Source organism: Stenella coeruleoalba (assembly GCF_951394435.1).
Source record: "Stenella coeruleoalba genome assembly, chromosome: 5".
Taxonomy (NCBI): domain Eukaryota; kingdom Metazoa; phylum Chordata; class Mammalia; order Artiodactyla; family Delphinidae; genus Stenella; species Stenella coeruleoalba.
Window position 1 is genome coordinate 129802686 of NC_137150.1, and position 7924 is coordinate 129810609.

Here is a 7924-nt window from a genome sequence, read left to right on the forward strand (position 1 = left end):
TGAGCCCAAATGTCCAGAGTTGTTACTGGGGCTTCATTCCATAGGCATGATTGATTGATTGATTGGTTTCCAAATGATTTGACTCACTGTCCAGGGCAAGTGATACTTCCCTCCCAATCATATGGCTGGTCGTTGTGCCATGGTCATCTTCTACACTAAGACTATCAAGTGTGGTTAGTCCCTGCCCTAAATAAAGACTTTTTTATCAGGTATAACATATACTACCTCCCCCAAACCCAGGGTAAAGGTCAGATCTCTCTTTTAAAAAATATTTATTTATTTGGCTGTGCCGGGTCTTAGTTACAGCATGTGGGATTTTCATTGCTGTGTGCGAGGTCTTCCTTGCAGTATGCAGGATCTTTTTTTTTTTAGCTGCAGCATGCGGGATCTAGTTCCCCGACCAGGGATCGACCCGGACTCCCTGCTCTGGGAGCTTAGAGTCTAAACCACTGGACCCCCCAGGGAAGTCCCCAGATGTCTCTTTAGACAAGACCAAATTCTTTACTACTTACATGTGGTCCTTGATTTACCTCCTTGTTTTGCTATAACAAGGAATCCAGAAGCTCTTTCACATTTTTTAAAAAAAGAAAAAGAACAACAGAATACTGGAAGTGATGCTAGTGATAGGTTTTTACATGTCTATCTCGCGGATTAATGCTGCTTTAATCAGGACAGGTGGCTCTCTAGACGAAGGTCAGTTTCCCTCCTGGAATACTGCTTTCACTGTCACTTTGGGGATTCTCCTCCTTTTCCCTGTATTTAATGCCTGGTGCTTTTAGGTTTTGTTTTAGTTTTGAATCCTATCTTTTCTGCTCCTCTTCCTCTTCTTCCTTCTTATTTCTTTCTCTAAGTCTCTGTCTCTGTATCTCCATCTAGCTCATTCTTTCTCTCTTCATTTCTCTCAACACATACTTGAGAATTTTCTGAGCAAAAGTGCTTTAAAAATTATCTTTCTTTAATTCAGTTTACTCAGATATTGTACCTGTTGCATGAGTCCCTCTCTTTGTCGACTTGTATAACTTTTTGAGACATTTTCTCAAGTTTATTTTTTAATCCTTTTATGATTTTTCTTTTCTTTTCTTTTTTTTTTTCGGCACGCGGACCTCTCACTGTTGTGGCCTCTCCCGTTGTGGAGCACAGGCTCCAGACACGTAGGCTCAGTGGCCATGTCTCACAGGCCCAGCCGCTCCGCAGCATGTGGGATCTTCCTGGACTGGGGCACGAACCCGTGTCCCCTGCATCAGCAGGCAGACTCTCAACCACTGCGCCACCAGGGAAGTCCTCCTTTTATGAGTTTTTTCATTTATGCTATTATGTTTTTATTTTATGAGTTATTTTTTCCCTCTCAATGTTAAATATCTTGTTTTTGTTTCACAGATGTAATATCTATCCTTAACCCTCTGAGGGTATTATTGGGGGACTTTTCTACCCTAAATACTTTCTGTTGCTTTCAAGATGCTTTTTTTTCCTGTGTTTTTGGTCTCCAGTTATCACGGTGGGAAGTTTCTCAAATGTCCTACAACCCTTTGTTGTCTGTTCATCATTAAGGAAGGAGGACTAGAAAGCTGATTGCAAGTACAGAGTCAAATTAGGCAGGGCATGTGGGTTCTAAACTTTGCTAGAGAATAATGTGGAGTGACATCAGGGAACCTCTAATGTCAGCATTTTTAAGAGTATATTTAAGAGATTTCTACAACAAACTAAAGAATATAACGAAAAAGAAGCAGACTTACAGATATAGAGAGCAAACTAGTGGTTACCAGTGAGGAGAGGGAAGGGGGAGGGATAATATAGGGATGGGGGGGTAAGAGATACAAACTATTAGGTATAAAATAAGCTATAAAGATATAGTTTGCAACATGAGGAATATTGCCAATATTTTATAATATAACTATAAATGGTGTATAACCTTCAAAACTTGTGAATCACTGTATTATACACCTTTAACTTACATTTGTACTGCAGTTGTACTTCAATAAAAAACAAACGAGAAAACAAATACAAAAACAAGACAAAACAAAAGGATACTATGTAGGTAATATAAAATCATGGCAAAGAAATATCACAATGTTGGTTGCCTTTGGGGCAGGCAGAATGGGAATTCAACTATATATGTATTTCTCTTTAATAAATAAATTTGAAGGAAACGAAAAAAAGTTTTCTTTTGGGCTGATTACATTTCCAAGAGAAGACTCTCATGGTGCCCTTCCTTAAGAGTCAAGCTCTAACTGTCTGTGAACTGGGAGGCTTGCAAATGAAGAAAGCCACCAACTCCAACTTCCGTTTGCATCTGTGTTTACTTAATCCCCCAGTACAGACTGTTAATTATGCTTCTTTTTAAGTCTGGCATCCTCCTATCTAGAGAGCCTGAGATTTACCATCTCTAGAGAAATGTCTCCAGTTTTATGTGAAAGTCATGGGGAGAGGAAGTTATCCCGTGGTGTGGATGTAACCACTTCTTAAAGAGCTTTCCAGCAATCCTTCTTACATTAGCTCTCCATGTCCCTGAGGTCCTGGAGGCACTCCAGGCTGCTAGCTTCTAGCCATGAGACTTTTCTACCCTGAAAAGCAGGTTGACTCTTGCCTTTTAGCAGTGATAGTTCCATATTTAGTGTTCTCTAGTTGGCCAGGTAAGTTTCCACTCCTCAATGATTGCATTTTCTCCCAGTCCCTGCACTGTAGTTTTAGTGAGTTTTCTGGAGGAAATGTATTAAATCCTTCACCTTTATCCAGAAACACTTATTTTATAAATTTTAGTATAAATTGCAGTAGCAGATGCTTTCACTGCCCCACCCATATGCTCTCAGCATTTACCTCTGCCTGTGAACCTGGCTTCCTGAAAACAGCTGGGATTCTTCATGAGGGCTTTTTTTTCCCCTTTTCTTTTTCTTTTCTTTTTTTTTCTTTTTCTTTTTTTTTTTTTTTGACGGTTTGAAAGTTAAGTCTATGTTCAGTATCTTGGAACCAGCCCCTCAATTGGGAGAACTCTGAAATGTGTTCTATAGTTTCTCTCAAAGTTCACCAAGGGAATTCTGTTCCAGTTGCCTGCAGTGATCACTTGATGGGCGGGTAATTCATCTTTCATCAGCTTCTTCTCTTTTCCTGCCTCGTACCTTGGTTTTTCCTTGAATTAACTCCCCAGTTAACTTACAATAATTGAATTCTTGCCTGTGCCTGCTTCTGAGGGGACCTGGAAGTATATCTCCCTAGCTATTTCTCAATCTTTGTAGTGTATTTTACCTACCCTGTTATTTTTTAGTTAGCTTGTAATTACTAGATATTTATTACTTTTGATAATTGGGTGATTAATCTTATCCTTAGTGTTCTGGTCACAGCAAAGTAGACCACAGTCACAAGAATCACATTTGATAGCCTGTTTCTTTATGGCAAGCAATTTCCTACTTCAGGAAGGTAAAATACCTCTTTATGTAGGAAGCAGGCATGTTGTAAGACATTACTTGATTAAAGTGTCCTGAGTTTGTCCATGACCAGTCAATTTTAAAAGCATCCCCAAGCCTGTGTACTAATTGCCTTTGAATCATCTGTAGCATAATAGCAAGGAGAGAGCAGGGTGACCACAGTCATAAAAAAGCCACTAGATCCTAAATGAGTGAAAACAGAAAATGCATTACTCTGTGCAACTCAGATATTTGGGGCATATGAAGTGATCTCTAAAAGCTCACTGCATAATGAAGAAAGAACAGATAAAAGCCCAGTTATATGGATATTTATCCCAGGACAAGGTAAACAAATTTCTTCCCACCACAGTGCAAATTATTGACCTGAAAATTCACATGGAGAACCATACCAGTTTATCAACTGATTTTGTTTATTTTTTTGAAATCCTCAAAGAGAAACTCCTTTTTAAAGTACTATTACAAAATACCTGTATTCTTATAAAAGTACTTAGACAAGGAACCAACTTTCTTTGAGTAATATTGATTTTTGTCATTGAATAGTTCTACAGTAATCAGTGAGAACATTTTTTTCTCACAGCAGTAGACATTATCAATGTTTTAACTCTCTTTACATTTTTTCCCTCTGACAACCATAATAGGCAATTTGAAATATTGAAGGTCTTTGCTCTTCAGTGGCCAATTCATTGCATTCCATATTCCTCTTTTTTATATTTTCAACATAAAACAACTATTTCTGTTGTGTCCTCTACACAACTGCCACAGACATTTGGAACCATATGTTCCTGTCTGGTGCACACCATGAACAAGAGCAGAATGTCAAAATATGGCTTACAGAAAATCCTCCATGACGTGTTGCTGCACCTCAGACAGCAGCAGAGTTGGAAATTTATCCAGGATGTTGGGGAAAGAGCACACTGTGGCCTCACTTTTCTCTTTTGGAGTCACCATGATGATGCTACGTCCAACTCTGCTCGTGTCTATGGAATCAGGGCAGTTCCTCTTTATAGCCTTACATCACCACTTCAGTGGTAAAAAACAAATGATTGACAAGAACCAGATATTTGTGCCTTTACTCTTCTACCCAGCCCTACACAAAATCTGTAAAATCTGTACAGTACCACGACAACCGTCAACCATCATTGAAAACAATTTTTCAAATGGATTATGTTCTTGCTAGTTGGTACGAGGGGAAATTGAGTCACTAAGCAGCTCCAGTATTTTTGTTCTAAATCACAAAGCAGATTTAGTCTTCCTATACATGACTTCACCAACTACATTGTGCCACTTCTAAACATACAGTTTTATTCATTAATCCATTAATTTACCAATGTTTGTTCTATTCTTAACAAGATATGATGACTCTTCTGGGGAACTGAGAAGATGTATACAATTCAAAAATGAACCCAACATTTTAAGGTCATAAGCTGCTTTGTTAAATCAACTACATGCCTTACTTCAAAGTTGGATCAAAAATAACAATTAATTTATTCTTTGTATTTGTTCATGGGAGTACAATCATGGTTTCCCTTTTCTCTCTCTCACTTCTGAACCCATATATGGCCCTATCAATTCAGATGTTCCTGCCTGTCTCATTCATGTTTGATTTCCTAGTCATATTTATTCTACTTATATAAATGGTCATGGTTGACTTTAGGAAGATATAGCATGAAAATCCCTAAAAATAGATTGTTGTTATTCTATTACCATTATGCTCCATTTTTCTTCATCAAAAGAAAAGAGAGAGAGAGAGAGATCCAAACATTCAGTAAAATACAAATATTATATATATCAATGTGTGAATTTAGGCCATAAAAATATACAATGGACATTTCTTATTTAGTAGCAGCAATTTGTGGGCCCTGGAGTGTGGCAATGATAAAACTGTCCAAAGTCACAAGTACAGTATATATTTAGTCATGGTGGTGTCATGTAGCTCAAAATAGACTTTTATTTTGCCTTTTTTCCCTTAACCACGTTCAAAATTAGAGAGGAGTGATGAGAACCAGCAAGAAGACAGAGCAAACTGCTCACGGAATCATGGAAGTCTTCAAGTAGCCAACTAATTCATTGCATATCTCAACCACAAAAATATTTCAGGTGACTGTTTTTGACAAAACGTGGGAACCACAGGATCTACAACATGTACAAGCAAAGTTCAACAACTCTAATAATAGTTACAGAAGTGAAAGCCAATTTGAATAAAGTAAGACATTGACTCAAGTCCTCTGAGAAAAGATTTTTGAAAACAAACTGTACAAAAATCTCATTTTGTCTTTTGGGAATTGCATTCCTCTCTACACCTTGACTCTTTTGCTGGATTTCTTTATTATTGTGAGAATTCTCTTGTACCATTTCTCCATCTGACATCATGGAACGTGATATTTTTTTTATTATAAAGTGACTAAAATTCTATTTCATGCTCTGGCTATTGATTGAACATGTACTTTGTAGCCCACCTTCCCTAAAGAAGGACATGGGTGACATTAGTGTGGGGCACAAGTGAATTCTGTGTTTCATGGGGTTTACTGTCTCAGTGACTATAATTTTTCTAATAATATATCCAGAAGGTAGCATATAAAAATACAACCTTAGCGTCTATCAGCCCATTCTCTAAGAAAGAGAAAGTTTGTATGGAATTAATATAAAGTATTCTTCATTGCTGCCTCTTTTATTATACTATGGTTGAAGTCCATCAACTGGTTCATGGCCGCATGTAATCAGAAAACTTAGTAGATTGTTTTACGCTGACATTATTTCCAGAATGTATAAGGTGGTTCTCCTCCATGGGTACCAACTGCCCATTTATTGGACAATGTCTGAGTCATTTTTATGCCTCCTGTTTTTCTCAAGCCAATCTTATATGTGCTTTGTTAATTTGAAAAATAATAATAAAATAAGCGAACAATTTTTTTTTTTCAAGAGTCAGTGAAAAGGGTGACAGCACAGTTCTAGACACCAAGACATGTGGGATACAAGGAAGAAAACTGATTACAGATTGAAAAACCTTTGTTCTGTGCCTGTATATCTGTTGGGCAAATTGCATTTGTTGGCTGACTGGACCTCAGACTCCTCCTGTTAAATGAAGGATCTGGGATCAATGTTCTTTAAGATCCTTGTGTTCCCAATTTTCTATCCAGAGTCTCCAGGTTCTTCTATCTTTGGCCAGTTCACTCATTCTCCTCATCAGCTACTCCAAATCTGACATGATCAGATTTGTGTTTCAGCAAGGTCACTATGGTTGCAATGTGGGAAACAGCTTGGAGGGTATGAGGTTGGGGGAGATACAGGTAAGAGGCGAAGGTAGTAGTACTTGAGTAAATTGATGGGGGTATGATTTCATGTGGGGTAGACAGAGGTGAATGGAGTTAGAGGATATATGGGCTGTTAAGCTGTCTGGATGCACCTTTACTGATTTGGATTCGGTGAGTGAGGAGAGAAGAGATGTCAAGGTAATACTCAGGCTTCTGGTTTAGGTAATCAGGTTGGCATCTGCCCACTTCACTGAGATGGGGAACACTGCAAGAGCATCTGCTTTGGGGAACAGAGATAAAAGTTTGATTTTGGACATGTTGATTTGAAATCTCTTTGGGACATAGTCACTTAACTGTTACTGTACACTAGAGGGCTATGAACTTCACCTAACACATATCTGAGGCCTTTCTCACCACACTTCACAGAACCTAGAAAAAGATTCAAATCCAAAAACAATTTTAAAAAAGCAATTTAGATGTAATGGAGGTTTCATTGGAAAGAGAGGGGAATGGAGTTACATTGCATTTCACATATTTAAATTTCTTAAAAGTCATCCTTACGTATACCTCTTTATCTGAATATCAGCTCCCCATAACAATTTCTAATCATATTCTTTTCCTCTCTTTAAAAACAACTTGGCTTTTTCCTCTATGATCCTATGAAATGCCAAAATTGGGCATTCTTTGTTCACTTAGGCATGAAGCTGGGGAGCCAGTCATGGTCTTGGTGAGTTTCAATGCATCTGGTCACACTTCTCAATTTTATAACTAAACACACCATATTCTTATTAATTATATATCAGCCTCCTCTTTTCCTCTATTTGATGTTGAGTCCCTGAAGGGCATGGTTAATATTTTTTATTTAATGCTGGAACTTAGGTTAGACTTATATTAGGCAGGAAAAACATAATTATTTAGTGAAAATTATTATATTATTTTCAAACCATACATTTTTTATGAAACATCCCTGGACTTCCCAGGTTGAAATAATCTCTCCCATACAGGCTCCCAAAACAAATTAATTTTACCTCTGGTTTTTGAGTTCCACTTATCATGTGCTACACCATATTAAGGTAATTTCAAACATACTGTATCTCTATTATGCTAATCAAAGTTTATTAGTCTTTGTATTACCAACACGCACACTATGATTTAACTATATCAGGTGTTCAAAAAGTATTTTTTAAGTACACTTGAGAAGGGATAAATGAACAAATGCATAATCTGGGGTTTAGGTGTATGTCTGTGTACTGT